Here is an 18369-nt window from a genome sequence, read left to right as displayed (position 1 = left end):
AGAGTTAGGTATTTGAACCCTTCAGTCTCACCTAGGAACCAAGAAGAGAGACAGGCAGAGACCATGGTGGGGACCTCACACCAGCCCTCATGGGGAATCTGGGAATCCTGGAATCATCAGGCAGCTGTGCAGGGGGCAGTCCTTCCCATCAGGCAGACAACATATGAGGCTTTCTGTCCTTTCTGTCAGAGACCATGACTGGGACAGAGAGGTACAGAGGGAAAGAGAGAGACATCAGAGCAGTGAGAGAGGTGGAAAGGGAACGTTAGGCCACAGCATTCATCTGCCCTTCCCTTCCTGCCACCCTGGTGAGCAGCCTGTCCTGCCCCTGCTTCAGACCCAGCCCAGGCAACCCCACGCTCTGGTGGTCTTTGAGACTCATTCTTTCTTCCCCACACATTTATTGAGCGCCTGCTAGCTGAGAGGTACTCCTGCCCCACATCTCCTACCTTTTTTCTCTTTCACTACTGAGAAATCCTTTCTATTGTCTAACTTCAACCCCCTAGGATAGGTTCTGCAATAAAGGATTACGACTAGAATTTGGTGACACCTCGTTGTAAGGAGTTAGCCTAGTATACACTAAGGTTGTCTGAGCACAGAGAAGAGGTCCCTGAGGGCTGGCTGTGGGTGCCTTCTGGTTGGAGACCCCTTCTAGTTTGTTTGGGGAGGAGGGTCATTGGCCCAGCTGGTGGAGGCCTGGAGAGCCGAGCTGTCAGCAGCAGGAAGGATTGGGGTGAGAAGAAAACCAGGAGCTATCCTGGGGGAGCCAGGGAGTCCACGTTATGGTTTCTAATGTCTTAGCCCTGGTTTCAATTACCCCCAGGGTCCCCAGACTCCCCTGACCGCTACAGTCTCCCAAGCTTGAGGAAGGTCAGGACTCTCCCGGGAAGGCTCAGGGCTCAGGGATGGAAGTCTGGGGGCAGGGGAGCTGTTTCATCCTCTTCTCCTGTGCCTGGCTGAAAGAGGCCCCTAGACCAAGTAGGACTGCAGGGACCGCAGGGATGCTGGGGAAGGGGGGGCCTACACTCTGCTCACAGGCCCCTGAGGAGAATCTATGTCAATCAGCTCCACAGCACCAACTTGGTCCCGCTGCCCCCAACCCACTCCTGGCTGCTGAAGACCAGGGCTCTTTCTTGGCCTCACCAGGCTCCTTTTTGGTCCTGTGACAACCCTGACTCCTGGCTCTTCTTCTACCTGTGAGGCCATCACACTTTCTCTGCCTTCTCTGTCTTTTAATCATACTTCCCAGGGTTTCAGCTGCAATTCTCCCCTCGTCTCCCTCTCATCACACCCTCTCTCTGCTCCCTGATTTGTCTTGTCATCTCCCAGCACCCTTATAGTGCCCTGGCCAGTCTGGGACTGTGATGAATACCCACGCAACCAGCACTAGCACAGAGGCGACTGAGGGCATTGAGAGCTGTTGGACAGGGACAACACACCTCCCACCAGCCATCCAGCCAGCCCTCTCTCAGCTTCTGTGTTCTCCCCATCCTTGCCCCTGCTGGCCACCATCCCACAGACCCTTCAACTGGACATGTCAAGCCCCAAGTCTCTCTCCAGCTCAGTGAATGGCACGGTCATCTCCCAGTCACTCGTGCCAAAAACCTGGGAATCATCTGTAGTTTTGTACACAATGTTCCCTCTGGGCCTGGCACACAGTAGGTGTTAATACATGTCTGTTAAACTGAATTTAATTTAATTTTCTCTTTTGGACTCCCCCTCTGCCTCTGTCTGTTTCCCTGGGCCTGGGTATCTCTGGCATTCAGTCTTCAAATCTCTAATTTTTCTCTGTCTTCCAAATCACAACAGTTGCATTTCTGGGAGTTGAGAGCCTCCTTTCTTCCCTGGCCCCCTACCCCAGGAGAGTGCAGGCTGGCCAGGAATGGAGCTGTTGGAGATGAAGGGAGGGAGCCAATCTTGGGGCCACATGAGTGTCAGTACTGTTAGGAAATCCCAGCTCTGTTATCAGGGAGGCAGCTTTACAGCAGCAGGGATCAAGGTCAGTCTCTGCCTGGCACTAGAAGGAGACAGTCCTTTGAAGACATATGCCTCCTCCATGAAGAATGGGAGGAGAGGGAGATCAGTGTCCACTGGGGTGAGGAGGGAGGGAGGGACCCAGTTTGTGCTTCTGAGCTTCTCATCTTTAGTTTCATGCAAATTTGTGCAACACAAAATGAAAAACTGCATCTGTGATTTTGCAAGTCTGTGCCACTGCTCCCACCTTCAAACATGTATAGTCCCCCTAACCCCTAGTTTCCCTGTCCTCCCTCGTCCCTCTCCCCACATCTGCTCCCTGACCATCTGCTTCTCTTTCCAAACTTAATCCAGACCCAGGATCACCCAGGGGGCGGGCCTTGGGAGAGCAGACATTGGCCTAAGTGTCCAGGGCGCCTGTTCTCTGCGTAAAGAGTGACACTGGGGTTCCTTTGGGGGTCATGGGAGCAGATGGAGAAGATGAATCCGTGTGCCTCCCCCAAAGCCCTGTTCTCTCTTAAGCTCCACGGCCCTGCCGCAGGTTAGGCTGGAGGTCTCTCTCCTATGGGTCACTGCAAACACTTCCTTCTTGGCTGCCACACCTCCAGTCTTGGCCTTTCTCACCACCCTCTCTATCCAGCGCCTCAATGATCTCTCCGAAATGCAAATCTGGTTCTATTCCTCACCTACTTTATGCCTTTCCAGGACTGCATGGCCTTGGCACCAAAGGCACTTCAGGATGTGGTCTCTTAGCCACTCAGTCTGCCTCAGCCTGCCTTCTGGGTCTCTGCTTAATCCCTTACAGGATACCAAACCCTCTTTCCCATTCCTCGAGGCTGTGACCCACTCAGATAGGCTCCCTCCGCTGTGCCCTGGGACTTTACTCCCCCAGCTCAATGTTGTCCTGCTTGCATCATTCATTCATTCATTCATTCATTCATTCAACACTTACTTAAACCTATTCGAAGTGTTAGGAGCAGCTGTTCAATGGCCAACCTAGCTCAAGATGGCTGGAGATGGAGTTCACAGAGCTGCCCTCAGGGACTCACAGGTACCACACAAATAACTCGGTAGTTAAATGGTACACTAACTACTATAAGGAAAAAGTATGGCACAAGGGGACACGACAAAGAGGCTTAGTCTAGGCTTCTCTAGGTGACATTTAGGCTGTCATCTCTTGCCTGAGGGGTCTGTGGAGTCAGACACTGAACTGTCAGGTGAATAAATTATATAGTCACCTATTTTGTTTAGTATCCATCTTCCCTGATTAGAATGTGAGTCCCATGAGGGCAGAGGATCTTTGAAGTTTTTTTTTAGGCTAAAAGTAAACAGTCAAGTTCACAAACCCTAAGGGCACAGTTCAAGTTTTGACATGTGTGTATGCTTTTGGACACCCCATCCCAACAAAGGTAACTGCAATTCTAACTCCTACACCATAAATGAGTTTTGCCTGTTCTCGAGCTTTATATAAATGAAATCACTCAATGTATACTCTTTTGTGCCTTCTTCTTCTTCTTCTTCTTCTTCTCCTTCTCCGTTTTCTCTTTCCCCTTCCCCTCCTTCTCCTTTTTGTCCTCCTCCTCCTCCTTTACTCACCGTTTTGTCTGTGAGCTTTATCCACTTTTGTTGTGTGTAGTTGATTATTTTCTATTGCTGTTACTATATCACATCCGTTTGGGTTGTTTCCAGTTTGAGGCTATTGTTATAAAAAAACCTGCTATGAACGTTCTTGAACTCTACAAGAATTTCTTTTGGGTATATATCTATGAGTGGAATTGCTGGGTCATAAGGTATACATATGTTCAGCTTAGCAGATCCTGCCAAATAGTGTTCCAAAGTGGTTGTACCAATTTACACATGCACCAGCAGTGTGTGTTCTAATTGCTCCACATCATTGAGAGGGCATGGATTTTTCTCTGTTTCACTGCTATATCCCATCACTTAGATTATTGCCTGGCATATAATTGGTACTCAATACATACTTACTGACTGCCTTGAGAATGGAGGAATACATTAGCATTCCTGGGGTCCTGCTCTGGCCCTGGCACTAACTTGCTGTGTGACTCTGGGCAGATGACTCTCCCTCTCTGAGCTGTTTCCCTGTCTGTAGCATAAGGGGACTGAAACTAGGGGCTTTGCTTTCCTGTGCCAGCTGGGTGCTGTGAAAGCTGGACACCTGCTCATTCGTTCACTCTATTTGTATTGAATAAGGTCCTACTATGTACCAGGATAGTAAGGGTGTGATCTGTGACATGCCACTGATAGCCTCTTTCAGGTCAGCCAAAATCCGGGGTCACTTGCCTATCTTATCCCCAACTCATCTTCCTGGAGCCTGCCATTCCTTCTTCTGTCTAGCCCTGACCCCAGGGGGAGGGGGTCTGGACCAAGCCTGCAGATGGAAAATGTGATTAATAATCAAAAAAACATCCAAGAGGAAGAGACCAGGAAAACAACTTGGGGAAGGCCCAGGGGAGGGGGGCCATGTCCTGGGCCTTGGGACAGCTCCGGCCGCCCTCCCGCCGCCCTTTCTGGGAATCTGCCACAGGAGTGGGTAATTTTAGCCAAAAGTGAAAAAGAAAAGCCACCCAATTATTTATGAAAAAACATGCCCCCCCCTCGTGTAAATTATGCTTCCCTTGGGGGTTATCCCTACTCTGTTACTTCTCTCCTCGTGGTCCCCCTGCTTGGTCAGGCTGGGGGGCCCTGGAGACACTGGGCTGGGGGCAGAGGAGGAATTTCAACATGAAATGTTTTGTTCATTAACAGAGAACATAGGGGGAAATTCCCTTTCTGCCTGGGTCTGGGCAGCCCAGGCAGATACTCAAAATCTATTATGAAAAATCTAGTCTGGGCTGCACAGTGGGGTTGGGGTTATGTTGGAGGTGGGGGGTGGGGGTACAGATGTTCTCTCCTTTCCTTTTGGACTCCTGACTTTCAGTGGTTTCCTGAGACTTAACCCCTCCTCCTTTCGGGCATTTCATTCTCAATGTCCCAGGTGACCCTCAAATGTCCTTCTTAGCAAAACAGGAGGAACTTGGGTTGGACTAGAGTTAGAACTTCCAACTAAGGAGGAAAGAAGGATATCAAAGAGAAGGAGGGGGAGGACTTTGATCTTTCAAATAATTTAGAATTCTGAGAGAATATGTTGCAATCAGTAGGCAGCAAAGCTGAGGAGGGCCTGGAGACGGAGTGAAAGTACCTCTTTCTCTCCGAGTGACTTTAGAAGGCCCAGGTGAGGAGGGAAGAGGAGTGAGCTTCAGAGAATTGGGGGCAATTCCGGGTTGAATACTAACGTTCTCCCATTATGGCTTCAAGCCCTTTCCCATTCTCTACCTTTAGGGAATTTTTGCTCTTTTCTGGCGCCAGAGGTTGGAAGGGTCAGGACACACTTAGGAGGAGGTCCAGATACAGGATTCCAGAAGGGCAGGATGAGGGTGTTGTGATTGGGTCCTAGGTGGTGTCCCAGGATGGTGTTGGGAGCTGTCTCAGGATGGGGGTGAGTTGTCCTTGGGGGGCTGGGCTGGACCTTGAGTATGTGAGGGGGTGCTCTGGGCCCCCCTCCCTTGTTAGGCCTAGGGCTGTGTCAGGATCGTGTTTCTCGGCGCCTGGAGCCTCCGCGAGGCCGAGCTGTTCCCGGGCCTCGGCCAAGCCGCCCCAGGCGCTGGCACTGCGTGAGGAAGCAGGGGGGGGTGAGGGGGAGTGAGGGGGGCTGTGAGGGCGTTTATGTAACTGCCTCCCGGAGCCGCCCCATCGCCAAACCCCAGTGTGGGACTTTGTATGATTGAGAACGTGTGTAACTCTGTGTGTGTGCCTGTGTGACAGGCAGTGTGAATGAGTACATGGCTGTGTGACTGTGTCTATGTGTGGGTATTGTGTATAAGCGTGTGGCTCCAGGAGTTCCGCCCTTCAAGAACTTTAGTTCCCAGTCCCAAGCAGGGGACCCTGACTCCCAGCTTGCCATATCGAGTTTAAATACAACTGTTTGACTCTTTGAAACTGTGTGACTTTACATGATGATGTATTTGACGTTTGTAAGTAAAACAGAGAGCCTGTGCGTGAGTGTTTGTATTTGGGTAGCCAAGTATGTGCTCCACGGTGGAACTTTCTGATGGTATAGTAAGTTAGAAATAAGCACTATTTCTGAAGGATCACTGGAAAAGGTAGACCTTGAGAGGTGGGGCGTGTGGGCAGGGACTCTCCTTCCTTGAGGACACATTAGTAGGAATGGGAAAGGGTCCTGGCTATCCAATGGCTTGGGATGGCACAGCTGACTCCTGGGGGTGAAAGGTGAGAGGTGGTCCAAATCTAGGTCACCTTCCAGGGTGGAGGAGGGTGGAGCCAAAAGTCCTGCCACAGAGCCGTTCTTTCATGGTGGGTATAAAACTCTAGGGATTCAAAGTCAAGGAGAATTTCCCTAATATCCCAAGGCCTTCTAGGGTTATCAAATTTGGGATCCCCATCACTCACTCGCAGGGCAGTAGGGTTCCCAAACTGGAGGCGTTATTTTCTGCTGCCCATTGTGGGAGGGGCAATGGTGAAGATGGGGTGACACTCGGGGCAGGGTGACCGTGAACCGGGGTTTGGCTTGGGGATAAATGCGCCATAAGACAAGGGGGCTGGTGCAGAGCCAGGACTCTGGGGATAGTGGTGCCTAATAAAGCTGGAGAGGAGACAGGCAGAGCCTGCAAGGGCTGTTAAACACCCCCCCCCCCACCCTCGCCGTCTAAGAAGTCTGACTTTACCCCCACAGCAGTGAGGTCCGGGAGGGTTCAACACAGGCTTAGGAAGCTCAGAAGCTCGTGTGCAGATAGGGCATTGAAGGCGGCAGTAGCAGAAAGCCACGGAGTAATCTGCTGCCCCAGCTCAGGTGGGAGGAGAATCGGTTCTCGGCCAGGCGCTGGCGGCGGGAAGGAGAGCAGGCCGCACCCTGGTAGTTCCGTAGGTGGGCGCTGCCTCTATGCTGGAGCCGCAGCCAGAAGGAGAACGGGAATCCCGCAACGCCGCCAGGTGTCGCTGTGGCCTCGGGGAAGCGGGCGCGGCTGTGGGGTTGGGTGCTGCGCCCAGAGGAACTGCGGCTCGACAGGCTCCTTGTTCCCGTCCGACGTGCGCCTCTCGTCCTCGCTAATTCTTTGACACACCGAAATGACCAGCTCTGGACCCCGGTCGCCCCGCGTAGACCCTGCCTCGCGCAGACTCTGCGCTGGCAACCGCGGACTTAGGCACTGCCGACCGCAATCCCTTGTCCCCAGGTGGAGGCGTTGGTCCGGTGCGGAACTCTCCACAGCTCTCGACCTAGCAGAAGACTTGGAAGTATCCGGAGGTCAAGTTAACCGAGCAATGACCCACAGATTGCGACGCCTGTCTGCCCCTCCAGGAGAGGGGCGGCCCCCTGAGCACCCAAACACGCCCAGGCCCAGTTTCCGCACAGGATGAGGGGCAATTCCTGATCCCCAAAGATTCCGTCGCCCCTGCCCCGCTCCTTCCTGGTGCCCACCACCTTATTCCGGTCAGTGGCTTGATGACCTGGAGGCTTCGGGCCGGGAGAGGCTGGATAGGGACACCTACTGTGGGTGGGGGGGGGTGATGATCTTAGCTGGACGCCACTATTTCGCGGTGTGTAGTGAAACGCCAGCCGGCACTCTGTAAGCCTCAGCCCCGCTGACCCCTGCCGGTTGCACTGAGGGGATTCTGCAGCCACGGAAGTGAAAGTGAAAAGCCCGGGCAGTGGCGGGAAGGTTTTTTTCTGCAATGGGAGTCCCCGAGGCATTTGTTGGGAAAGGGCCCGGGCGCTCTGGGCAGCCTACTGGGGAAGGGTGTGAGGAAACAGCAAGATATTTCCTTCTCTCTCTCCACCCCCAGTCCTGGAGCAGCTCCCTGGAGGTGCAAGGCACCGGGATTATGGGTCAATGGTTAGGTGAAAAGTCCGTGGGGTGGGCCACTCGTTCTCTGCCTGTGGCATTCACCCTTTCTGTTGTGCTCTCGAGTGGTCTCAGAAGTTGGTCTGGTTGTCTAACCTTAATTCCCCATGTTTTAGCCAGACCGGAGGCCCGGGGGCAAGTGAAGTGAGCACACGGCCCCTAAGAGGCCCAAGCTGTGAAAGGAAAGCTCGAGGGGTGAACCTCCGTCGCCAAACTCGTGCGTGCTGTCCAGGCATAGAAGGCACACTCTCCCTACCCCTTCATCCTAGTGGAAGTTTCTCCCCAGGCCAGGTGTTGGGGGCGGGGGGCGGGTGAGAGGAAGGAGAGGGTCGTAGTGCTGGTGACACCGTAGACTTGATGGGAGACGAGGGCCTGGACTCCCAGCCTGATCCATCCCGGATTATGGGAGCGTAAAGCCCCCTTTCCTGCGCGCGAGGTGTGTCGTGTGCGTACTGCTGGGGGCGATAGAAATAGGGTAGAGGCGGAGTTGGCTGGCCTCCTCTGCCCTAAGTGGGGCCTGGGCTCTCCTCTCACAGAGATGCCAGCGGGAGGACCCGAGAGTTGGCCCGGGTTGTGCCAGGATGTCGGTACAAGGGCCTGAACAAGCGGGAGTGTGCGCAGCGGCCAAGGCTAAGTGAGAGTGTGAATGAGCGACCTCGGGGGATGGGTGCTCGCCCAGGAACCCTCGGGGATCCCGCGGAGTGGGTGTGGTATGTGGGTTTGTGCTCGCGCGTCTTTGAAACCTGCGGTCGGGTCTGCGCGTGAAGCGCGGGGGCCACAGCAGTCTGGAGGGCGTTCCTGAGAAAGGCGAATGTGAGGGGGCCCCGCGTGCCAGTGCGGGCGAATGTGCCAGCGGGGGGAGGGTGCGTGCCAGGTCGAGGCGACTGCGGGGGGGGGGGGAGCTCATAGGCCTGCGCAGGGTGAGTGTGCCCGCGTAAGCGGGCCGCGCGTGCCAGCGCGGGAGCGTTCCAAGGCGGGGGCGCGCGGGGGCCGTGGCCAGGAGGGGGTCGTGGCGCGCGGCCGCGGAGGCGCGGGGAGACAAGGCGGGAGGGGGAGGGGAACGAGGGCGCGCGCGGCCGAGCGGGCGCCCGCGGTCACATGGGCGAAGGAAAGAGGGAGGGAGAACGCGAGGGAGGGAGGAGGATGGGGGGGTTAAAGCTGCCGAGCGCCGAAGAGCCGGTGCAGAGCGGGCGGCGGCGGCGGCGGCAGCGGCAGCGGAGGCGGCGGCTCCAGCCGGCGCGGCGCGGGGTTCGGCGGCGGGATCCGGCAGCGGGGCTTGCTACGCGCTCCCTGCCTCGCTCCCTTTCGGGGGCGATCGAAGGGCGAGGCACGGAGCCCAGGCGGTCCGAGGGCTCGGTGAGTACCCCGCGGCGGACCTCGCGCGGCTGGACCCTCGGGCTGACCGCTAGACCCGCGGCCCTTTGCGCGCAGTAAGAGGGACGGACACGCGTGGGCCCGCAAACGGGGATGCGGACAGGAAAGTTCACGGGAAACTTTGTCCGCAAACTCGGGGGCGGGGGCGCAGGAATAAAGGCCCCCCACGTCCTGGCGCGTCGAGGGTTGGGCGTGGTGGTGGTGGTGGTGGTGGGGGCGGACAATCCGCTGGGGGGAGGTGGCCCGGGCGGATTGTCCTAGTGTCCCCGTTCTCCCTCACTCCTCAGCAGCGCACACAGGGTCTGGGAAAATTCCGGAGTCTGGGGGGGAGGGTCGCAGTGACCCCCGCGCGCCCAGAGGCGGCTTCCTTCTCCGGCAAAAATCTGGACTTCAAAGCGCCCTGGGGTGTGAAGAGACGCGTCTGGCAGTGTATGTGTGTCCGTGTGAATTCCCGTGTGTGTGTGTGTGTGTTGTCTCTGCCAGAGCCTGTCTGTGGTTTCCTCGTGAGTCCACCTGGATGTCTCTCCATGAAGTGGGTCTTCTCCAGTGTCTCTTTGTAAGTCCTGTGTTGTGTGTCTATGTGAATCCATTTGTGGTGTATCCCCATCTCTTTGTAAGGCTGCCGGTGTGTGTATGCTCCAGTGCGGTTCTGTGTGAGCCGGCCTTGGTGTCTCTCTGTTGCTCAGAGTAGTGTATCTCCCGTGCGTGGGGGCTGGGCCGCTGGGGAGGTCACCAGACGGACAGCTCTCCTACTCGGCTCCTCTCTTCTCTCCTCTCCCGAGCCTCTCCAGCGTCTAGCTCTTACACTCGGCCGGCCGCTCTCTCTCGGCCCCCTCCCCCCTTCAGTAGCTTCAGGCGGGCAGGACTATTTCACGCCTTGTTGAAAATTCAGGATTTTCTTTCTTTTTCCGTCTAGTCTCTCTTTGAGAAGCGTCTGTGTGTGTCTGTGTGGCTGGCAGCTTGTCTGCAACACTGGGTGTGTGTCTGCATGCCTGTTTAGGAGTGTGTCTGTAACATTAGTTGTTTTGCCTGTAATACTTGCTATATTTGTGTCTGTGTCACTAGGGGTGTTCAGGTGGCTGTCATCACCGAGGTGGTGGGAGTCTGGGTGTGTTTGTGCATCTATAATTGCTGTAGGTCCAGGGGGTCTGAAACATGGTGTGTATTTTTGTGTATCTAATTCTGGGTGTGATGGTGTTCCATCGCCTGTGTGAGGATGGGGCTTGAACAATTGAATAGTCCTATGGCTGTAGGGCTAGCCTGGGCTGGGTGGGGGGTGCTGTGTGTCTCAATAAACTATGCCTCCCGGTCTCCATTATCAAAACCCACACCAATCCTCTGGACTGGTTTTTGGGGCTTCTGGTCAGGATTGGTGGCATGGAACTCCATTAGGGCTAATACTCCACCTGAGTCCCTGAATCTTCTACAAAGACTAGGAATCTATCACACTCAAGACTTCTTGGGGCTCTGGCATTCACACTGAGATTCACGCTGGGACACTTAAATTCACATGGACTCCCACTCAGAATTACACTAGGACAGTGGGACTCACACTCAGATTCACAATTATGTCCTAGGGATCATATCCAGCTCTATATACACTTGAGTCCTGGGGCTTACACTCAGACTCACACTGGGGCTCTAGGGTCACACTTAGATTCACATTTCTATCCTGAGTGGCTCGTAGAGTTACATTGAGACCTGGAGCCCACACTCAGAATCTCACTAGAGTCCTCGGGCTCACCCTTGGACTCATGCCAAGACGCTGGAGCTTATTCCATTTACACTCACAACCTGGGGCTCATATTCATAGTCACGGTAAGACTAGAGGCTCACACTGAGACTCATGGGGAACCTGGGGCTCACATTTGGACTCAAGGATCAGATAGGACACTGAGGTTCATAGACTCATGCTTTCATCTTGGAGCTCACACTCAGACTCACACTAGGACTCTAGTGATCACACGCAAGATTCTCACTTACATCCTGGGGTCACTTAGGGACCCAATGTTCACAATTAGACTCACATGGGGAGCCTTGGCTCAGAATGCCCTTGAGACCAGGGGCTCACACTTAGACTTACTAGGACTGCAATGCTTATACTGACTTCTATGGGACTCACATTTTAGTCCTAGGGCTTACAGTCACATGCACAGTGGAGCCTAGGTTCACACTCAAATGTATACTTCCATCTTGGAATTCACACTCCGACTGACATCCCTGGCGATTACATTAAACTTACCCTTCCATCCTGGGGCTTATATACTCAGACTCACACTAGGGTTCTAGTGCTCACACTCAGACTCATTGCTTACGTCTTAAGGCTTTCATATTCACATGAGGGCACTGGGTTCACACTTCGAATCACACTCAGTTGTACTTTCAACCTGGAGTTCACATTCAAACCCACACTAGGATTGTGGTGTTCATACTCTCAGTGGAACTTAAAACTCATAGTCAAATTCAGCCATGCTTTCTTTTGGCTTATGGTGCACATCAGGGCAATTGGGGTGAGGAACAGAGATTGCTACAAGATCTGTCCCCTACAAAGGTGGGGAGGGGAGGGGATACACGTGTGATCCAATCCCTTACTTGGGCTATGGGCTGATGGAGAGCGTGATAGGAAACACTAACCCAGTTAAATTTTTCTGCCTTTTTCCCCCAAGGACACTAGGCTCTTGGCGGGAAGGTCTGAGTAGCTTTTTGGTACAGGGGTGATCTGTACCCTTAGAGTCCCACATGTGCCATGTCCATGCACATTCCCCTTAAATAGTTTTGGTCACCCCTCCTGTGGTAGAGAGGGTCAGGTGTGGGGACATAAGACTCATGTACTCTTCCCAAGATATCTCCCCATCCCAGCCATCCTTAGGATGGGAGGAGTGTGAAGATTACCTGGTAAGGGGATCCACCTCTGGCTCCTTTAACCCTTTCAGGGTATTGAATCTCTGATTCTAAGGGAGGTGATAGCCCCAGATCTGTGGTGAGAAGGTAGTTGGACAGGAGACGGAATTAGAAGATTGGAACCCACCTTCTCTTCTCTCCTCTGCTGTGTCTGGAGATGGGTAAGGGCCAAGTTATTTTATATCTCAGTGTTTTCTGGAAGTCCTCTTGAGCCCTTATCCTGTCTCCAGGAAATGTCCAGGGTTCCCCACTCTACTCCTAAGAAGAACAATAGCCCTTGGGGCTGGAGGGGTAGGGTTGTGTTAGGCTAGGTAACAGTGAACCCTAGGACTCCATCTGTCTTGAAGACACTGCTGGCGGCTTCACATACCCTCCCATTATGGGGCCAGCGGGTGGGGTGCCTAAAGTGTGCTGTCACCCCATGGGAGCCCATGAAGTTGGAACCTGGCCTTCAGGCTCAGATGGCTGGGCTGTAACTACTCCTTGTCCCTGAAGGGGACACATGCTCTCCAGCCTCCCTATGGGGGTGGGAAGCTTAGAGGCTAGGCGCCCTGCTCTCTGCCCCCCCATGGCGAGTTGAAGTGTAAATGAATTGGAAACATATGGAGTGGATTTTCTTTGAAATGCAGATGGTTGGGGGGGACCATGTGTGCCTGGTTTGGGGAGGGGGTCCCGGAGAGAATGGAGACTAGAACAGAGAGCTAATCCCTCCTCTTGACCCACCGTGGAACATCAGCTGTATGCACTCCAGTGGCCCTGGGTGACCACACCCACCGCAGCTCCTGGCTTCCTGGGGGGACGGGCTGGGGAGGCAAGTAGTCTCTGTGGGCTAAGAGTGCTGAGGTCATCATCACCCCTCTTTGCCTGTATAGAGGGCAAAGAGAGCCCTTAAAGCACAGAGCCATGCTGGGTTGGGGGTCACCAAAGCCAGGAGCTGTGGGGGCAAGGGTGGAAAGAGGAGCTGGGGCAGATGTGGGAACAGAGTTAGACCCTGCTGTTGTGGCGAATCAGTCCCTAGAAGCTGAGGCTATAGCTACAGCGGAAGGACATGAGGTTAGACTGTGGTTGTGACTTCTGGCTAGCACAAGGGCCAGTCCTGGGGTTTAGGAATAGACTGAAAAGTCCTCAATCCTACAGGAGGACGGGATTTTCCAGACCTGGGCAGTCCGTATGCCCCACCATACACTATACTTTCCCCTGGCAACACTCAGCAAGGTTGCATAGTAATTGCCTGTGGGCTCTGAGACCCAGGGACTGGGTCTGCTTTGCTCCCTACAATATCCTGCCCCTGGCACAGACCTGGTACATGGTAGGGTAGAGAGGCAGTGTTGAAGAAACAATACATCTTTTTCTCTCCCATCAGACTGAATGCTCCTTGTGGGCAGAACCGTATCCCCAACTCCCAGCATAGTGCCTGGGAGGGAGTAGGTGCCCAATAAATGTTGAGGAATGAATCATTGAGTGGGACAGACCACAGGGAGAGGGGACTTCATGGGGTTTGTGGCTGGAGACCCAACAGCCTCTGTTGTACACCCCTGTTTGGCTCAAAGGACCCCTGAGTAATTGCAGGCTAGACTAAAGGAAGGACTTCCCTGTACTCGGAAGGAGAGCAGATAGGCAGCTTCTTCCTTGAAAGACTCAGGGAGTCTGGGTCAGGGCTATGACCCTGATTTTGTGGTAGAGGTTGGAGGTCACCTCTGTCCTCTCCCAGCTTCAGGATTTTTCAGAAGTTGGGAAGAATACTTCTCTCCCTGTGTGGTTGTGAGCATGTCCCTTGCTTTCTCCAGGTCTGGGTTTCCCGGACTCCAGCCGAGGCATTGGACTCCATCTCCGAGCCTCTGAGGCTGGACTCCGAGGGGGTTAAGCCGTTGTAGACAGCATGGACTGTCTGTATTGGTTATTAACGGCTGGTTCTGACAACACAGGGTTCAGATCCTAAAAATACCCTGTCCAGCCAGAGCCTAGGAGTTGCCATGTGGGCTGGTGTAGCACTGGCTGCATCTTGATCAGACAGACACAGAGCCAGGAGAGACTGGGAGAGTGTGGGGAAACTGAGGCAGCATGGGCAGGAGAGTCACAGGGGCTAGAACCTTTGTTTTATATAGAACAAAGGTTGATAAAATTACAGTTGTGGTGACAGTTAAATTATGGCAGCATTTAGGGCAGGGGTGTCCAAACTGCGGCCCGCGGGCCAACTGCAGTCCGCAATCCATTTTTTATTGGCCTGCAGCAAATTCCAAAAATATATTTAGTTTACTTAAATAAACCAGGTGAGGCAATACATACTTCATCTCCAGTGAGTGGCCCGGCTGTTTGTGTATTTTACCGCATATGGCCCTCGGTGAAAAATGTTGAAAAAAGTTTGGACACCCCTGATTTAGGGTAATCTCTTGTCTGCAGAGAACTTCCTTCTCAGAGATGCATCAGGAGATATGTGTGGTATCAGACATAAAAACGAAGTAGTCAGTAGTAACCATTTCAAGTCCAGCTTCAGGATGTTCCAAAATAAGTGTGTGGCAAAGAAAAACATCTCCAGATAGCCGTTCCTGAGCCACTGCCCCATCCCTACCTCCTAGAGCCCTTCCTTGCAGCCCAAGTCCCAGTGAGGCTCTTGCATACCCCCTTTTATAGGCCCCACCTCATCTCTGTCCCTTAGGACTCTGTGTAGCCCCTCTCCCCAGGAGAACAGAGCTGCATAATGGTCCCACAAAGGTAAGAAGAGCTCCACCTCTGAGGGTAGATGCTGTTTGACCTTGGCCCCTGAGCTGACCTTTTTGGGCCCCTCTGTGAAATTGCAGGACTGGGGGGCTGGGCCCTTGCCCAGGCGGGGAGAGAAGGCGGCTTTGGCACACATCCAGACCCCTGACGTCAATGACTCTCCAAATAATGGAATCAATATTGGGTGGTGGTGGTGGTGGGGTGGGGGGACAAGCGTGAACCAGGCCCCAGCGATTAGAAACAGATCAGCACAAACCCGCAGCTGATTCTGATAGAGCTGCCTTGGAGAGCTAGGGTGGGAGGCCTGGAAGGAGGTGGACCTGGGGGTGGCGGGGAGCTTCAGGAATGGGAGGCAGAGCCCCCAAGTGTCTAGAGCGTGAGGGTACACAAGTGGGCAGAAACTCGGGCTGCCTGGGTTGGAATGATGGGTGGGGACCCCTGTCTTGATCCCTTCCTCCTTTGAGCCACTGGGGTTTTAAGGCTAGGGGATGTTTGTCAATGGGGTCTTCTTTCAGCCAGTGAGTGGGCAAGGGGAGTTCAGAGTTCATCTCTCTGCGTCCTAGACCAGGGCCCCTAGGCTGTATTGTATTAGGGGTCACAGGTTATGCCCAGGGTAGAGAGACTTCTGAGTAAGACCTAAGGGAGGTGACCTTTTGCTTGGAGGCAGAGGGCATTAATCCAAGATAGATGGGTAATCCCCCTCAGATTGGGAGTCTTGTCTCCTTCCTCAGCCCATGTTCTCTCAGCATCCTAGAAGGCAGCAGGTGAGGATGGAGGGGGCCATGGATCCGATCCATAGGGGGCTGGCCTGGCGGCAGCTGACGAAAAACAGGAAGAAGGGCTGGGGGAGCAGCTGTAATTATGGGGCATTTATTATTAATCAGATGAAATTGCTGGAAGCAGCTGGTGTAATCTGCGTAGTGATACAGACACTGCATGCCCCCCCAACACGTGTGCGTGCGCACACACACACACACACACACATCACACACAGCCTAAGCCTTGTTTGCTTTCACAGTTTTTTTCTTGCGAAGGTTGGCTGGATCTATATGTCTCTGTGTCTGTGTCTGTTGGTGTGTATCTGTCTGGTTTTTCACGTCAGCCCGTACACTCCTTTCCTTCTATTGTCTCCCCCTCCCCTCCACTGTCTCTCATTCTTTGGCCTGATGTGTGCCTCCTGTTTCTGTCTTCCACTCTGCCTCTCTCTCTTTGGGCTTATCTCTTGGTGTGTCTCTATCTGTTATCACCAGCCAGCCCATCTCTAACGTCTTATTTTAGTTTCCGGTCATCTCTCCCTGGTTGGTGGTTTCTCTGTATCTCTGGGTAGAGTTAGATGACATGGAGTCCCTTTCTCATGGGTATGTTGTTTAAGCACCTGATCATGCCTTTGGGACCTGGTTTCTGGGGAGAGGGACATTTGGATCCTGAGGCTGTCCTTGGTCTTGTAGGTAGTGAGGGCTCTGTTAAGTGACTGGAGCCCATAGAAGCAACAGTGGCTTTCAAGATCATCCTGAGGACAGCACCAGCTCCTTTACCAACTACCAGCTGTGTGATTTTGGGCAAGGGGCTTTTGTTCTCTGAGCCTCAATTTCCTCATCTGTAAAACATAAACAGGATTACCTCTAACAGTTGTTCTGATGATTCAGTGCGAAAATGCATGGTAAGTAGTTATCATGGTGTCTGGCTCATCAAGGACCCTGATGAGGGTTAGCTGTTACTGTATTATTATTGGGAAAAGCACTGTACAGGTGAGAGATCTGCAGCGGCAAACTGGTGTAGCAGAAAGGCTTTGGAACTAAGACTCAAATCTTGCTCTGTAACTAATCAGCTATGTGGTCGTTAGCAAGTTACGGTACATAACCTCCCTGAGTATCAGGTTTTTTCAACTGTCAAATGGGAATAGTACTAGAACCTACCTCATGGAGAAGTCATAAAGATTAAATGAGATAATGCATGTAAAATGTCTAACAATTCCTGGCACCTAACAGATGCTCAAGAAATCAGAATGGGGACAAGGCAGAGTAAAAGGATGGTAAGATGGAGGGTGTTTATGCCCTTCCATTAGCCATGTGTCTCTATAAGACTATGCATGTGAGAATGTGTGTGATACGGAGGTACTTGTGTCTGGGAACTGATTGTGTGTGGATTTGGGATTGTCTCTCTGTGTGTATAGTGTGTAACTGTATGTGGTGTCAGGCCACTGGCTTCTGGCCTCCCTTTGTCCCTGTGGTTCAGAACCTGAAGTCAGCAAGGGCGCCAGGTGGAATTTGGACTACTCCCAACCTTTCCTCTTAGATATTTCTCTGCTGTCTGCCTTAGTCTCTCCTTCTTACAGTGGGGTTGTGAGTATGGAACAAGCTCCGAGTTGGACCAAAACCTGTGGTTCCTCTGTGACCTCTGATCTGTGTCCCTTGCCCTTCTAGAACTCAGCCTTGTCGCATCAGCCCCCGCCCCCCACCTTGGTTTTGGAAGTCTCAGGACGAGTTTGGCTGGAGGAAGAAGAGAACATTGATGTGCTCAGTGTGCGGTCAGTGGTGAAGAGGTATGTGCTGGGGACCCAAGCAAGGCAGGTCAGCCTCAGGGCATCAGGCAGATATGGTGGGTGGAGCTGTAGGTCCCGGGACGTGAGTAAAGGAGCGCCTCCCCCCCTTCCTCCTGAGGCTTTCTATGCTCTCATGTCAGGCCCATAAAGGGGAAGAGACTTACCCATAGTCACACAGACAAGGGTGAAGACAGGTCAGTAAACTGGGTTCTGCATGAGGGGGCTGAATCCTGGATGTGGGAATACGTTTCTATCTCGTTGTCAGGCTCCCTCTCTGCCCCCAAAGTGTCTCTCTGGCTTGATAGAGGAAACAGCTGAGTTTGAAGGAGATAGGATGGGAGGTCAGAAAGTCCAGAATCTTCTGGGGCCAGTCATAGGGCTGGGACTGGTTCTCCCCTCCTTCCATTCAGGCTAGACAAGGCCCCCGGATTGGCAGCCCGGGGGTGGGGTTGTGCAAGGAATTGAGGCGCTGGAGCGGAACGGAAGGGCCTATTGTCCAAAACCCGCCAGAGGCCCACAAAGGCCGGCTGGGCTTTTCATCTCAGCTCCCAAACAGACTGGCCATTTTCCCGGCCCCGCGGAACTGACCCTTCAGAACTAGGACTGGGGTGTTGTTCAGGGTGGGGTGGGGGTATCCCAGGCTGACACATGGCCATAAAAAGACTTAAAATGGAGCTGGGATTCTGAAAAGAAGGAAGGGAGGCTCCAACGGGCTGTAGAGGGTTAAGATTCCATCTCACTCTTCCCAGAGGACCAAAGGACAGAGTGAGGTATCTGATAGAAGTTCAGATTTACACAATAATAGGTAATAAATATTTATAGGGGGCACACCTGGGAGGAGTCTGATGGCTAGTTGAGAAAGTGAGTTACTGAGCTGTGAGGGCACATAATTCTCCCCCCAAATTGGGAACACTTTAGGGAGCTGGAACGGGCTGGAGAAGA

General features: G+C 53.3%; 1 protein-coding gene across 2 annotated transcripts in view; it reads left to right on the top strand.

Moving 5' to 3' along the window:
• The first annotated feature begins 8450 nt into the window (after nucleotides 1–8450).
• The window catches only part of CNTFR (ciliary neurotrophic factor receptor), a 39034-nt gene continuing 29115 nt past the window's right edge, over nucleotides 8451–18369 (top strand). The window contains exons 1-2 of one of the 2 annotated variants that reach the window (XM_081067387.1): nucleotides 8451–8602; nucleotides 17309–17427. The gene's annotated coding sequence lies outside the window, so the exon portion shown is untranslated. Of the gene's footprint in view, nucleotides 8603–9030; nucleotides 9249–17308; nucleotides 17428–18369 lie in introns of those variants that run through there. The other variant, XM_081067386.1, reaches the window with a different exon arrangement.

Source organism: Rhinolophus hipposideros (assembly GCF_964194185.1).
Source record: "Rhinolophus hipposideros genome assembly, chromosome: 11".
NCBI lineage: Eukaryota > Metazoa > Chordata > Mammalia > Chiroptera > Rhinolophidae > Rhinolophus > Rhinolophus hipposideros.
This window is presented reverse-complemented; position numbering and strand designations above follow the sequence as displayed.